Here is a 26,962-nt window from a genome sequence, read left to right as displayed (position 1 = left end):
AAAGGTAAGACAAGGTTCATGATGTTACAAATATTTACAGTTATCCATTTTACTAACTCTTAGCACTAATGACAACCAAAACAAGTTAAAAACATATACCACAGGGCGGGCCATGGTGGCTCAGCAGGCAGGAATGCTTGCCGGGGATGCCAGAGGACCTGGGTTCAATTCCCGGTGCCTGCCCATGTAAAAAAAAAAAAAAAAATATACCACAAAACACACTACTCAATGTGCAAAATTTTATACGGTGAAAATATCAATGAGCTAATCCAAGGTATCATTCTCTTAAAATAGCTTATTAGATCAATTTGAACCAAAAATATACATACAAACATACATATAAACATGCCCACATACATACAGACACACATAAAGATGTACATAAGCAAGCTCTGAAATGCATGAACATACAAAGAATTTAGGTTCATATGTATTTTTGGATGTTGTTTATTAAGAGTATACCATTCTTGAAATGACATTAATATTTGAAAATCTAAAAATATAAAACAAGAAAGGGAATTGAGCCTGTAACTTCAAGCTTCTGTTAAACCATGACATTTAGAAAGCAAGTCAAATTTTTTTTTAAAAAAAGGAAGGTAAAAAATGGTTCCTCAAACTAAGTTTGCCTATCCCACTGCGTATATACATGTGAAAGGGCTTTCACCCATAAGGTTAGTCATTCAGAAGACATAAAATGTGGATTGAAATATATTGTCAAAGGAAAATGAATTGCTGTTTTAAAGAGACATTTTGGGACCATAAAATCATTTTCTCTAGTAGAGGAAAAGCTAAAGACCATTCTCAGGGGAGCCTACAGCAGGGAACAGAGCCTGAACCCTCAGATCTCCTATAGTATTAATAGTGACGGAAAGCCTGCATTTTATGACATTAAGATTGGAGCAAGTGTTAACAAAATAAGGTCTGCTACACTTAAAAAAAAAATCTGATATCAGTCTATTAAGGGATCAAGGGAGTTGCTAGAAATAACTTTGAAATTCTTTCCCACCAATCCTGAATTTACAGGCTTTTTACAATGCATGTTTGCCGATGAGTATGAGAAGAAAGAAGGGTAAAACAAAAAGGAAAAGTATTGTGTGCTAGGTATCATGTTTACGGGTTCCATTATGAACAAGTATTTTTTCAAATTTAATGTTTTCAGTGTTAGATGTGACCTTATTGTTTATAATTGCATTGGGGAGATTTCTTTCTAGAAAAGTATGATTATAGTTTTGCCTTTACTTTCCAAAAGTATATCATCTCATGGGTTCCTATAAGAAAAAGACTATTGTGAATTCTTGACTTCAAGCTCATGAAATACAACAATTCTTAGGAAAAATATATCATGGTCAGAAATTCTTTGATTCAGAAATGTAGAGCTCTAACAGAAATTCTGTCCACAGACTATTGGAGGTGATTGAAGATGAATCAGAACACTCAGACTAAAGAAATTTCAGGTATTGGCTGTGTCTTCAAGTTTTTCTGCAGCCAAATTCACATTTATGTAGGACGCAAGAGAGATGAGAGGACTGTCTCGAATCCTAGAGTTTGGAAAGTCCTTTGGAAAAGAGAATAGCTTCTGAGAAAACTTGGACAACCGTGGCCTGGTGACAGGTATAATTGTGATGATGTAGAAAAAAGAGATTATTGGAAACAAAATCCATCATATAGATTATCAGTGATTAAAAATATCAAAATAAACTTTTAGAAGTCCTTTATAACCTGGAAAAAATACGTCTCAGAAAATACACTATAATTCTGAGAGCTACAAACACTTGAAAGCAGAAAGTATCTGCAGTATACTACTTAAAATGCCGTCATCTATAGGTTTATAAATATGCTGGTAGGTCATATGTCAATATAAGTTCTACAGGAAGAAGCATGTGATGTTTTATTTGAAATTGTAATTATTTATGGGCATGCATCCTGTTGATAAAATAAATAAATAAATAAATCTTGAGGTCATGTTAATTCTCATTGTTCAGTCCCCTTAGTTTTCATACTTGCCATTCACTGTTGTTGGTATACCACTACTCATCGTATGGGGGCTTAGAAACCAGAGCACAACAGCTGTTAAAATGATGTATAAAAATAGAGCAAATGAATTCTAAATGAAGATATCACTTTGCATAAAGATTAAAAGTTTGAACATACATTTTACTCTTAAAACTATTCTCAGAGAAGTTTGGGGGGAAGGGAGTTATGGTCTTATTCATTCTTTGTTTCCTTTTTGGTTCTGAATTCTCCTGGGTAGGAGAGTTTGCTGGAGAGTTTAATTCCACACATGTGAGTTAATTCTGTACCTCTTTTCCTCAGTCATTTTTCTGTAAATTTCCCAGGACTTCTAAGACTGGAGGCAAATTTTATATTGTATATATGTTAATACAATTAAAGAGAAAAGTAATGCAAAAAAAAATTCTCAACCCACAGGTGTTAAGTGGTGACTCAAGGCAATTATCTAAAATGTGTTTTCTCCCAAATCTTTTTTTAAAAAACCCTGCCTAAAGCTGAAATTTTTCATTGACAATAAGATTTCTGAATAATAAGGATTTGGAAAGTCCCTGTTTCAAATGCTGAAGAAATTTCACAACCATAACTTAGTGGGGTTTTGGTGACACAAACAGTCAGTGTAAAGCAGTGCTACTCTTCATCTACCACACAAAATGGATTATAGGTTGCATTACCTAGGCCTGCTTTCATGGTCTCATAGAGTTTATTTTCCTATCATATGTGCTCTTCCTTTATTCAGTCATTTATCATAGTCATGGTTTGATAGAAAATTTGAAGTTACAGGTTCAATTCACTTTTTCTCACATATTTTTAAGCATCTTTGGAAAAGTTCCTACCATTGCTATGGGAAGCAATTGAGCCTTAGTTTCATCATTTGTCATACAAAATCAGAAATAACTATCACTCTGACCTTCCTTTGTAGAGCTTACAATATACTGCATCTTGTAAAACATGCAATATCTCTTCCCATTTGTTTGGGAAATTATTTTAGTTTGGCAACTATTTTTTCAATGATTTGTCTTCAACTGTCTCAGCCTGCCAGAACTGCTGCAAGTACCACATCATGGGTTGACTTAACAAGAATTTGTCTCTAGGTTTGGGAAGCTAGAAGTTTGTAATCAAGGCATCAGCAAGGTCATACTTTCTCCCTGAAGTGTGTAGAGTTCTGGTGCTGGCTTGCTGCAATCCTTGGGGTTCCTTGTCTCACATCTCTGCTCTCCTTCTCATGACAATGTCCTTGGTTTCTTCCATGTGTCTGTTCTTCTACTGGGTTCCATCACACTTCAGCCTATCAATGGCTCTTGTGGCTTCTGAAATCTCTATAAAATAAAGCCTTCAGTGATACAGATTAAGACCTACCCTAACTCAGTTGGGTCATAACTAGATAGGAATTTAGAAGATCCTATTCAAAGATGAGTCCTGAACTGATAAAACATCTCCAATGAGTGCCACATACAAATGGGTTCACACTCACAGGAATTGCTGATGAAGACTGAGAACATGCCTGTATATAGCGTACAAAATTCAATCTACCACATCAACTTTCCAATTTACCCTGGATATTTTTCCACCTTGGCTCCTGAAAATATTCAAGGGGAAATCCTACCATTTCCTCTGCCTTGTTTTCCTACATTTTCCGCTCTTAACACATGGGAACAAAAAAGTTATACTCAATCATGAACATATACTAACATAACATGAACTTTCACCATCATTCATTCCCATAAAATGTTACCAATATGGAAATTTCTGACTACATACTGTCAATCCATCTTCACTTTTAGAGATTCTCTTTTGAAAGAATATTGCTCTAAAATTTATCATTTTACCATTAAGCCACATTCATCTACATCCATTCCCTAGACCCTTATCCACTGCTCTGACCTAACCTGTGATCTATAGGAAAACTGGATTTGCAGTCAACATTCCTGGCTCGAGTTTTGGTTCTACTCTTTCAAGGCTTTATTCAAAAACCCCTAAAATTTCCCAACTTCATTCATTATCAGAGTCATCTGGAAAGCTTTTAATCTACTAAAGCAGAATCTTGGAGGTTAGGCGGAGAGTGAAGACAGGAATCTTTTTTCTTTGAGAGCTCTCCTAGGTGATGCAAAGACTTAGGTTTCTGACATATTTGCCATAATTTCTCTGTTACTTTCCTCATTTGTGAAGTACAGACTATTCTATAGTAATATTGTGAAGGCAAAACAAGGTAATGTATAGGAAAGGACTATATAAATGGGAAAGCTCAATACAGGATACTACAAATCAATATTTTGCGGGGTTTAGAGCAAAATAAGTTGTGTCAATCATTTCCACAGTAACCATCACACAAAGAGAATTAGAAACAAACACAATACTGATAACTTCTAAAATGCTCACAGTACAAAATAACAAAAAAAATACCAAACACAACTTTAAAAACACATTTAAAAAAAGAAAAAACACAAAGGGGACTTAAAACCAAAAGAGAAAATGTTTTTACTGTGCTTTAAAACACATCTAAAAACAAATTTCACCCTGACATCTTGAATTTCATTAAGACTTCATTGTGGGAATCCTTTTCTGAAAGTCCCAGTCTTCCAGGAAATATATAGAAATGTTGGAATACTTTGAAGTTAAGCTAAAGAGAAAAACTCATGTGCAAATATTGGTCTCTGTCCTTCCCATAGTTAAACTGTTTCCTGGAACTATAGTAATTGAGATGTAAAGGGGGGCTGTATAATTTGCGGGGACAATTCAGTCCCCATTTTATGCATTTTATGTTCCAGAGGAATAAATGGTACCCTAACACCTTAGAAAATTACTGTAGGAAATGACTGTGACCCTTGAGAGTATCTGATTAATTATAATTTCCAGGATAAAATATCCACCCATAACTTTACCATTCCCAGAGGGTTTAATTCACTTTAGCTAATGCAGGTAGAGGGGCTTGTAGAAAGAGACTATTACTCTAAAGTTACTATAAAAATAATTTCCTGGAGACATGGGCTTTATGCTTGATCTATCATAGATGTTTAATTTTCCTCTTTCATCAAAATTACAGAAATTTCACATTTACTTTTTCACTCTTGGGGAAATGTGACATCATCTTGCAACATAAATTCATAACCTACAATCAAGAGTTCAAGCTCATTAATTTAACAAATTTTACAAAGCTCTTATTTCTGTCTGGCCTCCTGGACTTCTTTGCTGCAAAACAATCTTCCCCCTATATGGAACTACTATTCTTGTTTCTACATGCACCAACTTGTTTCAGGTCATGCTCTTTTCTCACCATGGAAATCCCTCTCCACTTTATTCTTTGAACTAACTTCTACTTAAACTTCAAAACTCAACTCAAACATAGTAGCCCCTGGAAAGCGTACTGGCCTTTAGCTTGACTTAGCTGCCCCTACTCTGAGATTCCCTACAATCCTAGGCAACCTTCTGTCCACTCACAACACAAATAGGCAAAAATATTTCCTCATTTCTCACACACGCTGGATGCTAAGGTCCTTTAAGGAAAGGACTGTACCCAATTTAACTTAATATTCACATTACTAAGCTCAGAGTCTGGTATTTATTCGGCCTTCTGTAGATGTTTTTTGGTTGAATAAATGGACAAATGAGTGAAAGATATGATCTGAAGATGTGTATATAAAACTCAATTATGACACCTGCAAGTACTGCTATAACTGCAAATTTTCTAATTTTTGTGTCACCAGATTTCTTTTAGGTGAAGAAGTTGGCCTTCACTTTTCTGGTAGGTTATACAGGAAGTCGTCTTAGATGTACCTTGTTCTTTGAATCGCCATTTGACTCATCCTTTTATGTTAAACAAATGTAAGTCAAGAGCATCTGCCCAGGGCAAAAGGCAGAAGGGCCCACTCCTCTTTGTTATGCAAAATCCCAAGAAGGGGCTGATTTGCAGTAAGGATTTCTGGGCTTTGGGATAACTTCCAAGTGCTTCTGATCAAGGTAGGGAAGGACAAGTCCCTAAAATAAACCTTGGGGATTTAAAGGTTCTAGAATTGTTGGGTGGACTCAGAGAGCATATAGAGAGGAGAGCAACAGGGGTCCTGGATCAAGAGCTAGCAGTTGCTAGAACTGTCTCAGAACAGCCTTAGGGCACACTTGTACCCTGGCTAAGTGGCTATGTAAGAACTACAGGAAGTGGTCACTAAAAGCTGTAACAAGTAGGGGCACATAGACCTTTTGGCATGGAACTTCTTGATGGAAAGCTGGTGGACCATCGTTGAGCTGTGACTGGAACTTGTCCTCATACCAGCACCAATGAGAAGATAACAAAGCAGAGTAGTCATGGCCCATGCGCTCACTCCCACTGACCTTCCTGTGCCAAAGGCTGTGAAGTTACGCCATTTCCCATTGCTATTTCCCACTGTAGAAGTTGTTTGCTTCCCAATCCTTCACAGATAAAAGTGGCTATGTGGCCCAGCTCTGACCCAAGCATTAATTATAAGAAGTTATCTCCCAAGTGAACTTCTGGTTAAGCCTTCACTTTTTTTCATAATATGGAGAAAGACATACCTGGCACTTCCCTCCCTTCTCCTTCCAGCCTTGAATACCAACTGTGTGCTTGAGATTAAGCAAGCATCTTGTACTCAAGAGGAAACAAGTTGTGGTTGTTTGAACCCATATGTTCCCCAGAAAAACATGTTATTAAATTTAATCCATTCCTGTGAGTGTGAACCCATTGTAAGTAGAAACTTTTGGTGAGGTTAGTCCAATCAAGATGGGTCTTAATCCTATTACTGGATTTCTTGGTAAGCAGAGTGAAAGAGAGAGAAAAAGCTACAGGAAATGAGAGACTGATAATGACAGAACGTGGAAGAGAAGGGAGAAGCCAGGAGACACTGATGATGTGTGCCCTCCCGTGTGACTGAGGAGCCGAGGATTTCCAATGGTCAGCTCTAGGACACCAAGTTTTCAGGAAGAAACCGTTGCCTTGTTGCCTTGATTTGGACTTTGGTTTAGCCACAAAATCGTGGGCAAATAAATTCCCACTGCTTAACAAGCCTCGCTTCATGGTGTTTGCTTGACAACCTAGGAAACTAAAACCCAAGCATTATGGTCTGGATGGCAAAGCAAAAAGAGCCTATGACATGGATAACTTCTTGGAGCTGCTGTTTCTGCAAACTTCTTGTCACTTACGAAAAATAAAATCCTATTATTTTAAACTACTGGTAAATTATCTGTTACATGCAGTGAAGCATTCTTAACTGTCACACCCCCAGTCACACTCATCAGACACTGGTAACTACAGAGACACCTGGGCATATGGGGGAGGCACTTTTAGCAGGACACCTGGTGGATGGTCACTGGGCACAAACAGTGGTCTCAAGCCTTACACTCTAGGATGCTGTGGGGATAATGTTTTCAGCCTAACAAAGACACTCCTGGTATAAGTATGTTGCTTTTTAAAGTTCAAGTTTGAAGAGCAAACCCCTGTTCAAAGAGGCAGGCATGGATCACATTAATGATCAAATGGGACACATTCTTCTACCTCTTTCTCTGGATCTCAGTGTGAACATTAAATGTGAATGAAATATTTAACACCACACAGTGGGAGAAAAAAATGTAAACGTTATATGGAAAGAAGAAGTAAATTGAATAAAAACTGTGTCCTAACAATAAGAAGTGAAATATTTAAGTCAAATGCAGAACAAATTAATAACCGTGGTTACCACTTGATTCTGTAAGTGGACTTGGAAGGAAGTAAGGATAGCGGTTCATTTTCTACATTTCTGTATTCTTTGAATTTTTACTACAAAAATGTATTGATTCGATAAGAAAAAATATTCTAATAAATGTCCCCATGTTTAAGATATTTATCAATTCTAATAAATGTCCCCATATTTAAGATATTTATCAAATGTTTACTATGCATTTTCCCATTTGCTCTTCACCTTTGTGAGGTGATAAGTTTTACTGATAAACTGAAATCTAAAGATATTAAATAATTTTATAATATCACACAGAAAATGATTGGAACACCTATGACTCAGATGTTTCTCAGTCTGAATCCAAAGTCTATTTTCTAACCACTGTACTACAGAACCTCTCCCAGGTATTTCTGGATAGGCAAGCATGCTTCATTCTGTTTATCAAGCAAGAGAGTCTTTTTGAATGATTCTTTTGCTAGACTATTTTTAAGGAAAATGTCTTTCACTGGCTTTTATTTTCCCTAGAGTATCTTTAGGAAGAATGATTCTACCTTGTCTTAATGTCTAATTGTGGATTTACTTACCGTTCACACTTGTCAAGATCATCTAGGGCTGGTGTGTGTTTGCAGTCCTCTCCTGGTAACTGTGGAGAAGAGATTTAAACACCTTAGGGCAATAAATAAGACATTCAGAAGGAGTTTAATGGCACATTAGGTTGAATGTCTAACAAGAAAACAAGTTTAAATGTAGGAAAAAATTAATTCATCAAATATAGTTTTCCTGACTATATAAAATATCCGCAGGAGAAACCAAAAATCCAGGCTGCATTTAATGACAAAGGAAATGGATTCTTATTTGATTGAAAGGCTTACGTGAAGTTTTGCACATTATAAGTCAGAAGGACTGTCTGGAATATTTCACAAGACTGGAGACTCTGCACTTGTTTATTTATAGCTCTTAGGGCCTATATAAGGACTTGACCCTGGGTTATCCAAACTAAATCTTGAATAAACTTCTATTAACATTATCTTATCTTTTAAAAAGGATGATTTTAAGGAAATATGAAATTATAATCTATAACCATGAAGTATTGAACATTAATCAACTCTCAGTGAGTGAGATGTTTGAATTTTTGATGTTTGAATTCTCTGCTCATTGAATAAACCAGTAATGGGCATTTAGCATTATTTTTATTATATATATATTTTTATTATGTAAAAATAGATATACACATATATTTGTATTTCAAAGATGAAAGAAAAAGAAAAGACTTCATACGGTGTCATGCTAAGACTCAGGTTTAATTAAAAGTTTTTTCTTATAAAGCAATATTACTCCCAGATTTTTGCCTCAAGCTGCAGGCTTGCATACCAGGTCCTCAATTCAGCATCTCTAGCTATCATTTTGTTGTTGATTTCTAGATTCATTGCACTGTGACCTTAGAACTTGTTCTATATAATTTCAATCCTTTAAAAATTATTGAGCCTTGTTTATGGACTAGTATGTGTTTTTTTTTATAAATGTGCTATATGTGCTTGAAAAAAGTGTCTTCTACTATATTCTGTAGTTGTTATGTAAGGTTGGTCAAATTTATAAGGACCTTGTTTAAATCTTCTGTAACCTCCGTGACATTTTTTCTGCTAGCTCTATAAATTACTTAGGTACTTTAAAATCTAATACAATGGTGAATTTGTTTCTATTAATCTTTGTTTCATATTTCACACTGTGTTATTAGATTACTGTTATAACTTGCTGGCGAAGTGAATATTTTACCACTATGAAGTGACCCACTATCATTAATGATGTTTTCTGCCTATCTTATGTAACAATAAGTCTTTCATCTGACCAGCTTTCTCTTAGAAACTGTGCGGTATACATTTTCCCCATCCTTTTACTGTTAACCTCTTTGTAGATCTAAGTTTAACATGTACATCACTTGTAAACGTCATGTAATTTATTTTGTTATCCTGATTCTTTGTCTTTGAATTGGAAAATTGGCTCAATTTGCATTTATTGACTGACATTTCAGATTAAATTGCTGTTATGTTTTGTGTTCTTTATCTCAACTAGTCCATGTTTCACATATTATTCTTTCTTGTTTGCTTTTGGTTAGTTTTCATGATTTTTGTCACTTTTTAATATCCTTTTTCTCCAGTAATTGATAGTTTCATTTTCTTCTAGGAGGAGTACCCTAGAAACTACAAGACACATACTCACTGAAATTAATCAATAAATTTATCCTTTTCCCAGGGAATTTGGAACACATTAACTCCACTGGCTCTTCTCCTTGTTTAAATAATGTTTTTGTATATTTTAGTTTCCTGCTTGTTTTATAAAAACCCACAAGGTATTATTGTTTTAAGCATTCAATACTCATTCAGATTTACCCACATATTTCTTACTTTCTTTGTTGTTATGCATTTTGTTTTGCTTCTCTTCATATCCATTTGAGACCTCGTTCTTTCAACGTGAACTGCATGTCCTGAACTTATTTTTGTTGTGGTAACTCTGTTGTTGCTGATTTTTACTCTTTATTAGAGAAGCTGTGGGTTTACAGAACAATCACGCATAAGATTAATTCAGGATTCCCATTACCATCCTATTAATAGTTACCATCTTGCCTTGCTCACAACTGATGAAAGCACATTCTTCTAAACATTTTTTATTATGAAATATAACATGTGTACAAAAAAGCAATAAATTTCAAAGTACATTGTAACAAATAGTTATAGAACAGATTTTAGTCTGGTATGGGTTACTGTTCCACGATTTTATGTTTTTCCTTCTAGCTGCTCTAAGACACTGGAGACTAAAAGAAATATCAATTTAATGACTCAGCACTGATTCTCATGTATTAAATCCTATCTTCTCTTTTAACTCCTCCTTCTGCTTTGATCCTTCTCCCAATTTTTAGGGGTACTTGGCCTTTTCCCATCCTAACTTTATTTTTCTTTTTTTGTGAAAAATAACATATATACAAAAAAGCAATAAATTTCAAAGCACATCGCAACAATTAGTTGTAGAACAGAGTTCAGAGTTTGGTATGGGTTATAATTTCACAATTTTAGATTTTTACTTCTAGCTGCTCTAAGAAACTGGAGACTAAAACATATCAATATAATGATTCAGCAATCATATTCATTTGTTAAACCCTATCTTCTCTGTATAACTCTATCATGACCTTTGATATTACTCTCACTCTTTAGGGGTATTTGGGCAATGCCCATTCTAACTTTTTTCATGTTTCAGCATTTCAAGGAGTTGTCAATAATCTGGGATGGGGGATGGAACACTCATTCATTGCTGGTGGTAATATAAAATGGTGGAGCAGCTGTGGTAGAAGTTTGACAGTTCTTCAAAAAGTTAAGTATAGACTTATCTTATAACCCAGCAATCCCACTACTAGGTATATACCCAAAAGAATGGAAAGCAGGACTCAAACACATATTTGCACACCAGTGTTCATAGTGGCACTGTCCACAATTGTAAAAATCAGAAGCCACCTGTTTTAGTTTGCAAGCTGCCAAAATGCAACATACCAGGAACAGAATGACTTTTAAAAAGGGGAATTTATAAGTTGCAGTTCTAAGGCCATAAAAATGTCCAAATTAAGGCACCAACAAGAGGTTACCTTCACTCGATGAAGAAAGGCCGATGAAGTTCAGGGTTTCTCTCAGCTAGAAGGACACATGGTGATGTCTGCTACCTTTCTCTCCTGATTTCTAGTTTCATGGCGCTCCCCCGGGGCATTTTCCTTCTTCATCTCCAAACGTCTGGGTGGGCCCTATAGCGTTTTCCAAAATGGTTCCCTCTTAGAAGGCTCCAGTAAGCAACCTTACCTTGAATGGGTAGAGACACATCTACCACCTGTTTTAGTTTGGAAACAATAGAAAGATACCACCCAGCAACACTGAATGAGGATTAAAGGACATGGCTTTTCTGGGGTCCACAACAGATTCAAACAAGCATTCATACTAGTGTCCATCGACCGATGAATGAACAAAATGTGGTATATACACACCATGGAATGTTATTCAGCCACAAAAAGGAATGAAGTCCTGATGCACGAGATAATATGGATGAGCTTTGAAGACATCGTGTTGAATGAAATCAGTCAGACACAAATGGATAAATATTGCATAATTTCACTGACATGAAATACGTAGAGTATGCCAACTCAGAGTCAGAAACAAAATTATAGGTAACCACAGATTGGATGGGGACAGGGAATGGGAAGTTAAGGCTAAAATGTATGGGGTTCCTATTTGGAACAACGGAAATATTTTTTAATGAATGGTGATGACGGTAGCACAACATTGTGAATGTAATTAACAACTCTGAAGTCTGTATTTCAATGTGGTTAAAGAAGAAATGTTCTGTTGCATATGTGGTAAGAGAATAAAGTTTTTTAAAAAATCCGTAGAACTGCATTACCAAACAGTGAACCCTAAATTAAACCGTGTACTATAGTTAATGGTACAATTATAAAAATGACCTTTTAGTGCAATTCTGCAAATGAAACCATTGCCCTCCCCACTATGTGAGACATGACATCCAGGGGTGAAAGTCTCCCTGGTGACATTGGACATGACCCCCAGGGATGAGCCTGGCCCTGGCACTGTGGGATCAACAATTCCATCCTGACCAAAGGGGGAAAAGAAGTGTAACTAATAAAGTATCAGTGGCTGAGAAAGTTCAAATAGAATCGAGAGGCTATTCTGGAGGTCACTCCTATGCAAGCTTTAGTTAGACATTGCTACCTATTATAACTTGCCAAACCCCAACCAAAAGCATTCCTGCCAATCCTAAAGAACACCTAGAGCATTATACAAGATTCTATAAATGTTCCATGCACTAGGATAACTTTCCAGAAACCTACAGCCTCCAGATGGGTCCTCATGACTAGGTAAGCCCTAGTCATGAGGGCTTATTTCTCTCTCTAGCCTAAGTGCTCTGGCTAGAACTTCTAGGACAACGTTGAATAACAGTGGTGACAATGGACATCCTTGACTTGGTCCTGATCTTAAGGGGAAAGCTTTCAGTCTTTCCCCAGTAAGTAGGATGTTAGCTGTGCACTTTTCACATATCCCCTTTATAATGCTGAGGAGGTTTCCTATTATAACTAGTTTTCTGAGTGTTTTTATTAAGAAAGGAGCTGTATTTTGTCAAATTCCTTTTCTGTATCAATTGAGATGATCATGGGTTTTTACCTCCATTCTATTTATGTGATTATTGCATTAATTGATTTTCTTCTGTTGAACCACCATTGCATACCAGGGATAAACCCCACTAATTCTTTTAATGTTCTGTTGATTCAGTTTGCTGGTATTTTGTTGAGGACTTTTGCATCTATATTCACGAGACATTGGTCTGTAATTTTCTTTTCTTGTGGTATCTTTATTTGGCACTGGCAAGAGGGTGATGTTAGCCTCATATAATGAATTAGGGACTGCTCACTCCTCTTCAGCTTTTTGGAAGAGTTTGAGCAAATTGGACTTAAATGTTCTTGGATTGTTTGGTAAAATCCTTCTGTGAAGCCATATGGCCCTGAACTTTTCTTTGTTGTTAGGGTTTTATTTACTGATTCAATCTCATTACTAGTCATTGATTTCTTGAGATCTTCCATTTCTCCATAAGTCAGTGCATGCTGTTTGTGTGTTTCTAGGAATTTTTCCATTTTATCTAGGTTGCCTAATTTATTAGCACACAATTTCCTCAGACTCCTCTTATGGTCCTTTTTATTTTGGCGGAATCAGTAGTAATACCCCCCTTTTCATTTCTGATTTTCATTATTTATTCTTTTTTCTTTGTCAGTCTAGCTACACATTTGTCAATTTTACTGATCTCTTCAAAAAAAAAGACATCTTTTGACTTTGTTGATTCTCTGTATTTTTGTTGTTGCTGCTTTCTATTTCACATCTCCATCCTAACCTTTATTTCCTTCTTTCTGCTTACTTTGGATTTAGTTTTCTCTTCTGATTCTAGTCCTTCCTTCTAGTTTGGATTTAGACTTCTAATTTGAAATCTTTATTCTTTTATAATGAAAACATTAGTACTATAAATTTGCCTCTCAGTACTGCCTTTCCTGCATCCCATAAATTTCAGCATGTTATAGTTTCATTTTCATTCATCTCAGAATAGTTTCTAATTTTCCCTGTGATTTTCTCTTTAACCTATTTGTTGTTTAAGAGTATGTTGCTTACTTTCCACATATTTGGAATTTTCCATTTCTCCCTGTTATTGGTTTCTAGCTTCATTCCAAAGTTGTCAAAGAAGATACATTGAATGATTTCAATATTTTTTATTTAGTGAGACATATTTTATGGTCTATTCTGGAAAATGATCCATGTACATTTAAGAAGAATGTGTATTCTGTTGCTGTGTCCTTTTGTATATGTGTTCTATATATGTCTGTTAGGTCTAGTTAGTCTTTACGTGTATGTTAGGTCTAGTTTCGTATTTCCTTATTGACCTTCTGACTAGATATTTATCCATTATTGAAAGTGGTGTATTAAGGTTTCCTACTGTTGATGTAGAACTGTCCATTTCTCCCTTCAAATTTGTCAGTATTTGCTTCATACATTTGGAGTTCCACTGTCAGGTGCATATATATTTATATCTATATAAATATATATATTTATATATATATATTCATATCTGCTTATTGAATTGAACCCTTCACCCATATATAATGACCTTATTTATGCCTCATAATTTTTTTGGACTTAACATCAATTTTATTTAATATTATTATAGCTATCCCAGCTCTCTTTTGCTTACTACTAACATGGTACATTTTTCCATCCTTTCACTTTCAACCTACTTGTGTCTTTGAACTTAAGGTGAGTCTCTTGCAGACAGCATATATTTGGGTCAGGCATTTTTTATCCATTCTGACAATCTCTGCCTTTTGAAAGGAAAGTCTAATCCATTTCTATTTAAAGTCACTATTGAATATGCAGGACTTTTTTTTTTGCCATTTTGTTATTTATCTTTTGTTAGTCTTATACTTTTTCTCCTCCCATTCTTCCATTAATGCCTACTTTTATATTTATTTGATTTTTTGTGTTATGCTATACTGAGTGCCTTCTCTTTTCTATCTGTGCTCATTTTCCATCTATTTTCCTTGTGGTCACCATGTGGTTTCATCCACTTTCCTTGTGGAAATGAGGTTAAAATTTAACATTCCAAATATATAACAATCATATTTTGTTTGATAACAAGTTGACTTCAATAGCAGACACATAGACTGATCCTATACCCCTCCATACCCCCACCTCTTTTGTACTTGTTACCACCATCTCTCTGAACTTTGTGCGTTATACATCATAGATTTATCATCACTTTTTATGTATTTGCATTTTAGCACCTGTAGGAAGTAAGAAATGGAGTTATATACTAAATAATACAGTACAATAATACTAGTATTTATAATTACCAAAATGATTACCTTTACCTGAGGTCTTTATTTCTTCATGATACTTTGACCACTGCTTAGTGTCCTTTCCTTTTAGTTTGGGGAACTTCCTTTAGCAATACTTGTAGGGCAGGCCTACTGGTGAAGAACTCCTTCCATAGACAAGGAGATGCTACTGAACTCCTTCAGTAGCCAAGATGAGCTCTTGTTTATCTGGGAATGTCTTAAACACTCCCTCATTTTTGAAAGAAAGTCTTGCTGGATACAATATTCTTGGTTGAATGCTATTTTCTTCCCCCACTTTAAGCATTTCAACCCACTGCCGGTGGGTTGAAATGCAGGTGGCTAAAGGATGCACTGATGGAGAAGTAGATTGGCAAATGATGGTGTATCCTTATGAACAAAGGGAGTGCTGCTACAAAAAGTAGCAAAGTCGTGAAGCATGCAATGGTGTGAATGAACATGTGGGACATTTTGTGAGATAAAATAAGCCAGAAACAAAAGAAAAAGAATGGTATGGTCACCTTTAGAAAATGCTTATAAGAAAACAGGGGCCTAGATTGTAAGTTTTTAAAGCAGATGCATTAAGTCTGGAGTGGTGATTATTATTTCTGGATTTTGAGAGGCTGTTACATATATATATATAACCTGATATTTAGAGACAAGAATGAAGGCAAACATCTTGGGGTGAAAGTAATTCAGAAGATAGGGGAAAGGAAGAGAGTGTCTATATTTTAGAACCACACATACTCTCTGAGACCAATGGAAGAAAGGTTCATTTGGTCTGGAGCTGAAATTTTCTGTAGTGCATAATCTAATTCAACCTATCCGTATGACTCATTTAAACAACTGAAAGACAGGGAGCACAGAACAAGAAAGAGGTCCTTTAATCTTGTGTAGATTATTGTAATGCCCAGAAACATCCGAGAGTATATTAAGCAAATAAAAAAAAAGTATTGGCAAAGTCCCCTGAGGGATGGAAGGAAAAAATGGAACTATTAAACCTTACCATCAGGGAATCCCCTGACACTGTACCAAACTTTAGGGACACCCAAATCAATAGGCCATGCACTCAATCATGAAGCTTACTCTTGTGAAGCTTATGTAGGTAGCAGCGAAGCTTAGACAACCTATAGGCATGCCTGAGAGTTACTTCTGGAGGACCTCTTTTGTTGCTCAGATGTGACCTCAGTCTCTTTAAGCCCAACTCTGCAAGTGAAATCATTGCCTTCCCTGCTATATGGGACATGACATCCAGAGTGAAAGTCTCCCTGGTAACGTGGAAGATGACTCCCAGGGATGAATGCAGACTTGACACCATGGGATCAACAATTCCATCCTGAACAAAAGGGGTAAAAGAAGTGTAATTAATAAAGTATCAGTGGCAGAGAGAGTTCGAATAGAGTTGAGAGGCTACTCTGGAGGTTGCTTTTATGCAAGCTGCAGTTAGATCTTGCTACCTATCATAAGCTGCCAACCCCCAACCAGGACAATTCCAGCCAATCCTCAAGAAAACCTTGGGCAATATATAAGATTCCACAAGGGTCCCATGCACTAGAGTAACTTTCCAGAAACCTACAACTTCCAGATGGGTCCCTGGTCCAGATAAGTCCTGAAACCTAGCCCAGCCTCTCCAGAACATCAGATAGTTTCATCTCTCTACCCCATATTAGTGACAGACTCTTCCAGTATGAAAAATTTAGAATTGCCATAGCCCAAACACCCTTAAAGAGAGGGATGGAAAGATGAAAGGTGATGGTGGAGTCATGCAGCAAAGCTAGGATTTAATAAATGAATATGAATACTGAATCATTAGCTTGATATTTCTTTTAGACTCCAGTATTTTAGAGCAGGTAGAAGTAAAAACCTAAAATTGTGAAATTGTTATCCATGTCAAACTCTGAAATATGTTCTACAACTAATTGTGGTGCTGTGCTTTGAAATTTATTGCTTTCTTGTATATATATTATTTCTCACGCAAAAAAAAAAAAAAGGAAAAAAAAGTCGATTGTGATGATAAAAAAATAATTAAGCCCTCTAGCCTTCTATATTCTGGAGCAGCTAGAAGGAAAAATCTGAGAGGATCATATGGTAGCCCATGACAAACTCTGGCATCTGTCCTGTAACTACTTGTTGCAGAGTGCTTTGAAAACTATTGTTTTTTCATTTCTTTGCTTTGTATATATGTTATACTATACAATAAAAAAAAGTTAAAAAAAAGAACAGCATCAGTTACCATATCAGCAACCAAGTATTATGAAGAAAACAAAAGCACTCTCCCTAAGGAATAACGGTTTTCATTCAATTGCTATATTACTAAAATTCTATGAACAGAATTTAACATATTTGTTTGTGAGATGAGATATAAAATCTGTATTGAAGAACTTTCAAAAAAAAAAAAGAAAGCTCAGGGACTTTTAATGAAATGTGTCTATTATATAAATACAGAAAGAAATAACAATGATGATGAAACTTTCAAAATGAAATAGACCAGGCTTTCTTTATACATATAAAACATGTGCTGTGTGTGTACATACTTATGTATGTGTATATTGTTTGCTATTTTTAAATATGATGACTGGTATTCAATAAACTGATGGAGTCACACATAGTTCATGAAAAGAAATTCTAGGCTAGCAATTATCTTTCTCTCTTATTGAAGGTACCATTTCACTCTTTGCTGGATAAGCTGTTGTCTAACTGCCACTTCTTTGAATGTAGTTTGTCATCTTCTCTGGCATCTTTAAAACTTTTTTTGTCTTTGGTGTTCTGTCATTTCACTGTGTGTTAGGTGTGGATTTCTCTTCATTTTATCTTCTTAGGAATTTATGAGTTTCCTAAATCTGGCATTTCTTATTATTCTCAGAAACTTCTCAGTAATTAGTATCTCTTCATATTGTCTCTACCCGCATCCTTTCTGTTTTCTTTCCTTCTAGAATTCCAATTATGTGTTAATCTTCTTCATTCCATTCCCCAGGACTTTAAACCTCTCTTCTGTATTTTTCAACTTCTTGTCTCTCTGTGCTAGGCAGAACAAGTATGGTCTGTGTGTAGTTGGCTCCTTGGCTCTTACCCTCCCATTTCCACATGTTAGTCTTGGGTGGGGCAGTGCCGGAAGTTTGAACAGTGCCACAGATGACTTATTAGCAGAGATATACATACTGTAAGCATGTACAGTTAACCTCTTTTCAATTGAGTCTAATTTGAATTTTTAGTACATTTTTCATTTGCAGAGGTTCTATTTGGCTCTTTTCCAAATCAATTCTGTTGTTTTATAACTACCTATTTCCTGCAGATACAAGCTTGCTTTTTACTCCCTGAACTACACTGTCATTGTTTTATAATGTTTCTAATAATTCTACTCTGAAGTCTTTATTGTTTTGTTTCTGCTGTTAATTCACACTTTCTCATTCATAGTATGGTTGGTTTTTCTTTGTGTGCTACTTATTTTTTACTACACGTAGATTACTGTCCTTGAAAAATTATTTTTTGGAATACTTTGAAGCCTAGGATAAAGATAACGTTCCCTGAAGAGGATGTGTTTGCTTCTGCCAGATTCCTGGTTGAGAACCTGATTGGGACCATTTTAAACTAAATTCTTCACTTTATGTATTTTTTTGACCATATGGGTTATTCAACTTGGCTTGCAAATTTGCTTGTTGCAAGGGTTGGATGTAGCTCTGGGAAGGATTTGCTTTTTGTTTTTAGCCAATATGGAGAAATGCTCTTAGGAAAAGCACTGATGGTATTTCCTTTACCTCTCTAGTTTCCTGCCCTCATTTGGATTTTGGACCTCTAATTTCTTGGTATCTTGTCAGCTCTGCAATGCTTTTAGGAAAGATTTTTCTAAAACTTACGTAGCATTTTAGATGCTTTCTGTAACAGGGTTGGTCTAATGATTTAGGCTGCCACGTTCCTGGAACCAGTTAATAGAGTTGTTTTCAGCTGCATGTCCTTTATACATTGGATTTATGCCTATTTTGGGTGACTTTGGGATGCGCTTGATGACATTTTTGTAATGGTATTCTGATCATGTCAATGCATTCTTCACTTAACAGTTTCCTGCATGACTAGCTTTGCTGACATAGTCCCCTTTTCTCGCCCATTACCTGTTTTGCTGGGACTATCTGATATATCAACTCACAACTTTCTTGGGGCAGCCTTCTTTAAGAAAATTTGTGTTAACAGAAAACAATATTAAAACATTAGGACACAAATTATTAGCCACAAATGTCCTGTTCTTAGTGGCTGAGGAAGCCAATTCCCACAAATTTCTCTTTCCTCTGGCATACTGACCTTCCACTCAGCTTCTACATATTCCCTGAAGAATTAGCGCTTTTAAGACTCTTAGCCTAGTGCTTCTCAAACTTTCAAGACACATAGCCTAGTACATATGAATCATCTGGAGGATCTTATCAAATGCAGAGTCTGATACAGTACCTGGGATGGGGTCCAAGACTCAATTTCTGACAGTCTCCCAGGGATGTTGATGCTGCTGGCTTGCAGAGCACACTCGGAGTAGCATGGTTGTACATAACTTTATCATCTCTGCGAACACTTAATCGTGTGCTTCTACCATTTAAGATAAAAAAATAAGTTTCTTTCTTTGTAAACTGTCCATTTTTTTCCTGTATTGTCATAATCCCAAGTTGTATGACTTTCTTGGAAAGAGTCATATCTTCCCATTTTAACTCAAAATTCTTCCATTATCTCTATCAGACTATGTCCCTGAATCATGAGAAGCTGGAGTTATGCTGATAATTCACTACATTGTGTCTAATTAGCATCACTTAAGTACAAAAATTTCACAATGGTTTGTTTTGCTTACACTTGTCTTGTACTGTGGTCATTTTAAAATTAAATTTCTCTTTTTTAAGCTTTAAAATAGTTTAAAGTATAAATAACTTGAAACAATTATTCTTGAACATTTTCAAACTTCTACTGTGGTTAGCATGAGAAGTATCAGAATTTCACAGTTCAATAAGATGCTTACCTCTTTTGTTGAATTATTTTTCAGAGTTCCAGTGCACACATTTTAGCATACTACCTTGATATGTGCAGGAAAAGTATGACTTCATTTCTCTACCCACTTGGTGGTAGGAAAGTCAGGAGAAATTTTATTTACAATTCTCAGTTAATGGCATCTCAGTGGCTTGATTTATGTAATCTCTTTTGTTTTCCCTTCCTATCAAATAAATATTGAGTCTAAAATTAACCCCCTGCCAGGATTGTTTCTCCCTGTCCCGCCTCCTCTCTAACTTGGTGGGAAAATGGACAAAGAGGAAAGTTGGTGGATCTCATAGTATATGGAGCCCAGGGGTGGGTCCATGGTCTGGTCTTAGCACGCATTTGCTGGTACTTCCAATTGACATTTATGGCTTAGATCTGCAGCTGGTATAACTCATGTTTCCTTTTTTTTGCCCAGGTGGCTCTGGATTATCAGCCACAGCCCTGGCTATCTGGGCCTCACCTGGGATCTTGCTGGCACAGTGGACAACAAACAATCTCAGTCTGGCTGTGACTCCCATTGGCCTCTGGTCCAAGAAGCCCATCCTGCAACCTCACCCATCACTCATACACACCTGCTCCAGCAATCCCTCAGGCCTCTCTACCTTCTGCATCCCCCAAGAGCATTTGGGAACTCCTGGGTCATCACTGCACAATACAGGAGTCCAAAATGTTTCAAAAAGGCTGAACATGTCCGACTAAACATACACCATCCTACCCTCTTGTTTAGCCCACCCCATGCTGCTGTGTTCTCTGATCAGGGTTTCACAAGGCTGCAATCACTGTATTGGCCAAACTGCTTGAGTGGGAAGAATCTGCTTCCATGCTTGTTCAAGTTGCTGGTAAACCACCACCCCCCCACCCCCCAAGTTGTGTGACTGAGGTCCCGGCTTTTTGCTGGCTGTTGACTGGAGGCCACTTTCAGGTCCTAGAGGTCAGTCACAGTTCCAGGAGTTGCCTGCAGTTCCTTGCCATGTGTGGTTCCTCCCATAGCTACTTAACTTCACCGATATATGTGATATTTGGGGTGTATGAGATATATATGTGATATATATATATACCCCAATTCAGCACATTTAGTAGTCATTATATTCTTCATCACCACACACTTGCAATTAAAAGAAAAGCCAGTTTCACTGAAGGATATCTTTGAAAACTATTCATTTCGTTTAATTTTATCCAACCTCAGACTTTGAATATATGTCTTTTTATATTAAATGTTAAAACAAAAGTACACATCACTGCTGCTGCATCCCAAAGTAAGGTATTTGTCTTAAGGAAAAGCAATTGTATGATTGTTTGAGAGCTAAACAAGTAGTTTTTTTTTCTTAAAACATTTTTACTTTAAAACAAGGACAAATACGTTTTTTTCAGATTTTAGTATTTGTCAGATATTTTCTAAAATATTAACGAAGTAAACCTGATGGTGTTAAATAAACCTTGCCTCCCTATTATAAACCTCATTTAGTCACGAATGTATTAACTTTTTCATTTATTATTGGCTTATATTTGCTAATATTTATTAAAGATTTTGTGGGCAAAATCCACAAAGAATATGGTAGTTTTCATGTCTTATAATGTCTTTTCTGGTTTGGGTATCAGATTAATTCAGGCCTCATAAAATTAGTTGAAAAATGTTTACTCCTCATCTATTGTTAGGGGGAGCTTGTGTCGAGTTGGCATTGTTGGTTATTTAAATAAATGTTTATCAAAATTTACTAGTACAAACATCTAGGCTCAGAGTTTTCTTTGTATAGAAATTTCTAACTCCAAATTCAATTTCTTCTAAAGATACAGGGCCATTCAGATTACCTTTTTCTTCTTGAGTAACACTTGGTATTGTGTCTTTAAATGCATTTGTTCAGTTTAACTAAGTTAAGGGTTGGCAAACTTGTTCTTAAAGGACCAGATGGTAAATTTGCCAGGCGTAGTTTCTGTTGCAAATACTCAGCCATGGACAGTATGTAAACAAATGGGCGCAGCTGTGCTGCAATAAGACATTATTTACAAAATAGATAATGCCTATCTCTAATTTATCAGACAGGGCATAAGTTGTTCTCACTATACCCTCATTATTTTAATGGCTGTAGGATCTATAGTGCTGTGGCCTCTCTTGTTCCTGATATTGGTCATTTGTGTCTTCTCTCTTTTTTCTTCATCAGTCTGGCTAGATGCTTATTATTTTCATTGATTATCTCAAAAAAATCAGATTTTGTTTCATTTTTCTCTTTTTTCAGATTCACATTGATTTGTGCTTTTTTAATCTTTATTTCCTTTCTTCTGCTTTTCAAAGATTTTTTAAAAAAACTTTATTTTGAAATAATTTCAAACTTAGAGGACAGTTGCAAAAATAATACAAAAACCTATACAGAGAACTCTCAATACTTCCCTCCCAAATGCAGATCCACCAGTCAATCTACCTATCTCTCTGTCTGTATCTATTTATCCACCAATTTTCAAAGCGTTTAAGAGTAGGCTGTATACATCACATACCTTAAACACATAATACTTCCATGTAGATTTCTGACAACAAGGATATTCACTTGCTTAGCACACTTTAAGTACAATTATCAAGTTCAAGAACCTTAACATTGATATAAAACTTTCAGTCTATATTCCAGTTTGTTCTTTTTTTCATACATCCCAGTAATGTCCTTTGGGACCTTTTCTCCTCCATTATTAGATCTAGTCTGGGATCATGCATTGTATTTAATTACTATCTCTTTAGTTCCTCTCTGTCTTCTCTGTTTGTTTTTGCATGGGCAGGCACCGGGTCTCTGCCACGGCAGGGGAAAACTCTGCCGCTGAGCCACTGTTGCTCTTGCTGTTTCTTGTAATTGCAGAAGCATGTGCAGCATACTTTCCCCTTCTCATCCACTCCCAAACATGCCATTCAGTGGGATTAAACATTCACTCTGTTGGGCTACCCTCCCTACCATCAATTACCAGAACTGTCCCATCACCCAAGGCAGAAATCCTGTACCCATTCAGCATAAACCCCCATACCCACTTTCTCCCTGACCCTGATAACCTGCGTTCTACTTTCTGTTTCTATGTATTTGCATATTCTAGCTATTTTACATAAATGGAATCATATATCTCCCTTTGTGTCTGACTCATTTCATCCAACATATCTTCAAGTGTCCTCCATGTTGTCACAAGTATCAGAACTTTATTGCATTTTAAGACTGAGTAATATTCCATTGCATGGATATACCACATTTTATTTATCCATTCATCTGGTCATGGACATTTAGGTTCCACCTTTGAGCTATTGTGAATAATGTTGCTTTGAACATTGTTGTACAAATATCCGTCTGAATCCCTGCTTTCAGTTCTTTGGGATACATACCCAGAAGTGGGTTTGTCAGATATTAAGGTAGTTCTACGTTTAACCTTTTGAGTAATGGCCAAATTGTTTTCCACGGTGGCTGCACCATTTCACCTGCCTACCAAAAACATTCACACGTTCACTAGCACTTATTATTTTCCATTTTTCAATAATAGCCATTCTAGTGGATGTGAAACAGTATTTCATTGTGGTTTCAATTTGCATTTTTCTAATGGCTAATGATTTTGATCATTTTTTCATCTGCTTATTGACTATTTTCATATCGTATTTGGAGAAATGTCTATTTGAATCCTTTGCTAGTTTAATTGGGCTGTCTTTGATTGTTGGGTTGCAGCTATTCTTTATATATTTTGGATATTAACCCCTTGTCAGACATATGGTTTCCAAATACATTCTCCCATTCTTTGGGTCAGTTTTTCACTTTCTTGATAATATCCTTAGATGCACAAAAGTTTTAAATTTTGGTGAAGTCCATTTTATTTTTGCTTTTGTTGCTTGTGTTTTTGGCATATAGTCTAAGAATGCTTGGCCTAAATCAAGGTTTGGAAGATACTCCCCTATGTTTTCTCCTAAGAGTTTCACAGTTATAGTTCTTATATTTACGTCTTGATCCATTATGAGTGAATTTTTATATATGACTTGAGGTAGGGGTCCACTTTCATTCTTTTGCATATGGATATCCAGTTTTTGGGAACCATTTGTTGAAGATATTGTTCTTTCCCCATTCAGTAGACTTGGCACTCTTTTTAAAAATTAGTTGGCCATCAATACGTGGGTTTATTTCCAAACCCTCAATTCCATTCAATTGGTCTATTTGTCCTTGTGCCAGTATTTTTATTACTGTATCTTTGTAATAAGTTTTGAAATTAGGAAGTATAGATCTAACTTTCTTTTTTATCTTGTTTTGGGGGCTTAAATTAATCTTTCTCTAGTTTCTTAAAGTAAGAGATTCAAAAATGATTGATTTCAGATTTTTGTTTTCTAATAAGTATTTATCAGTATGTATTTCCCTCTCAACCCTGCCTATCAATGTCACACAAAGTTTTATATATTTGATTTTCATTTTCGTTCTTTTCTAAAGTTTTCTAATTTCCTCTCGTGATTCCTTCTTTGACCCATGGATTATTTTAGAAGTACATGGATAAATGTCCAATTATTTGGGAATCTTCCAAGTATCTTTCTGTTATCAGCTTCTAACTTAATTCCATTGTGATTACAGAGAATAAACTTTGCATGACTTCAATTCTCTTCAATAGGTTTAGATTTGCTTTTTGACAGAATATGATCTACCTTCGTGAATATTCCATGTGCACTCGAAAAGGATGTGAACTCTCTTGTTCTTAAGTGGAGTGTCCTGTATCAATTGGTGGAGTTAATTGCTGCTCAGCTTTTTATATTCTTATAAACTTTTTGTTTTCCTGTTCTCTTAATTACTGAGCGGAATATTAATGTCTCCCACAATTACAGATTCTTCTATTTCTCCTTGCTGTTATATCAGATTTTAAAGATCTCATGCAGTTAGGGCTGTTAAATCCTCTTGTGACTGACCTCTTTATCATTATATAATCTCCCTCTTCATCCCTGCCAACAGTCCTTGTTCAGGTGTCTATTTTGTCTGATAATAATATAACCACCACTGCAGTTCTCTTTGAATTACTGTTTGTATATTATTTTCTTTCCATCCTTTTACTATTTATCTGTATCTGTCTCATCTCTTGAAAATTGATTGTTCCCTCTTGCATCTTATAGGTCTTGCAATTTTTCATTCAACGCCAGGCATCTTGTGTAAAAGAGCTTTAGAAATCAAGGTAAATAGTGTTTACATCTAGCCATTAGTTTGGGAGATAGAATCAAGTCTGTCCAAATAGGTGCATTACAGTTATATGTTTCTCCAGTGATAGGCTGCTGTCACCCTGTGCTTAGAATAGTATCTGAGCACCAGAGGGTTTTTCTTAGTATTCCTGTTCCACCCTCAGCTCTCAGAAGCCCCTGCTTACTTATATCACTGAGGCAAGTCGTTCCACAACTTTGCTCTTTCTAGATAGTAAATACTGTTGCTTTTTATTTAATATTGATTCATGGTGGGTGGTGGTGGGAGTTCCTGGTTCTTCCATTCCTGTCTCAGACTTAGGTGGGGTCTTGGGGTGGGGCCTTCTCAGAATCTCTGTCCCCCTCCCTTCTATGGTAAGGGTATCTTTCACAGTACTTAAACAGAAGAGATTTTTCCAGTGCCTTTTCCAGTGATAGCAGTTCTATGCTTGGTATTTTAGTTTACTAATGCTGCCGGAAGGCAATATACCAAAATGGACTGGCTTTTATAATGAGAATTTACTAAGTTACAAGTTACAGTTCTAAGGCCATAAAAATGTCCATGCTAACATGTGCTGCTTTGGAGATTATTATATACCCCAAAAAGCCATGTTTTAATCCTGATTCAATCTTGTGGGAGGCAGCCATTTCTTTTAATCCTGATTCAATATTGTAGGGCAGAAAATTTTGATTAGATTATCTCCACAGAGATGTGATGTGCCCACAGAGATGTGCGTGTGACCTTTTAATTAGATGTGACTCCACCATTCACAGTTGGTCTTGACTAGTCTACTGGGATCCTTTAAATGAGGAAACATTGTGGAGAAAGTTTAGAGCAGACAGAGAGAGCCAATGCAGACACTTGAAGAGCAGAAGTGACAGAGCTCACACAGCCAGAGATCTCTGGAGATGAAAAAAGAAAATGCCCCAGGAGAAGCTGATTGCAACTAGAAGCCAAGGACCCTAGCAGATGCTAGCTATGTGCCCTCCTAGCTGACAAAGGAGTTCCAGACTCATCAACCTTTCTTGAAATAAGGTTATATTTTCCTGGATGCCTTAGTTTGGACATTTTCCTAGGCTTACAACTATAAACTTGCAGCTTATTAAATTACCTTTTTAAAAGCCATTCCACTTCTGGTATATTGCTTTCTGGCAGCATAACAAACTAATACATAAGTTATCCAGAGAAAGATACCTTGACTCTGAAGAAAGGGCCAGATGATGTCCATGTTTCCTCTGTCACATAGGAAGGCACATGTCCAGAATCTGCTAGTCCTTTCTTACCTTCTCTGTGGCAAATGCTGGATTACTTCTCTTAGCTTCCCTTGACTCTCCCCAGGTACTGGATTTTCCAGTACTGTGGGTCCTTGCTCAGCATCTCCTGGGAAGGCACATGGCAATGTTTGCTGGGCTCCTCTCCAGGCTCCTGGTTTCAAATGGCTCTTGCAGATACTATGGGTCCTGGCATTTTCTTCTGTATCTCCAAGCACCTCTGTCTATGTTGGTTCTCCAAGTATCTCCAAATGTCTGCATCCAAGCTTTCTCCAAAAAAGACTCTCCCCTTTTAAAAGACTCTGGTAAACTAATCAAGACCCACCTTGAATGGACCAGGCCATACCACTATGGAAATAATCTAATGAAAAGGTTGCACCCACATTTGAGTTCGTCACGTCTCCATGGAAATAACCTAATCAAAAGGTTCCACTG

General features: G+C 36.3%; 1 long non-coding RNA gene across 1 annotated transcript; it reads right to left on the bottom strand.

Moving 5' to 3' along the window:
• Positions 1-268: 268 nt before the first annotated feature.
• LOC143651819 (uncharacterized) lies at positions 269-10,720 on the bottom strand. The gene is made up of 3 exons (XR_013160233.1): positions 10,073-10,720; positions 8,255-8,313; positions 269-7,058 (listed from the first exon to the last, which is right to left on the bottom strand). It is a non-coding gene; the product is annotated as an uncharacterized LOC143651819 (long non-coding RNA).
• Between the last annotated feature and the right edge of the window lie 16,242 nt (positions 10,721-26,962).

This window comes from Tamandua tetradactyla, chromosome 12 (genome assembly GCF_023851605.1).
Source record: "Tamandua tetradactyla isolate mTamTet1 chromosome 12, mTamTet1.pri, whole genome shotgun sequence".
Taxonomy (NCBI): domain Eukaryota; kingdom Metazoa; phylum Chordata; class Mammalia; order Pilosa; family Myrmecophagidae; genus Tamandua; species Tamandua tetradactyla.
This window is presented reverse-complemented; position numbering and strand designations above follow the sequence as displayed.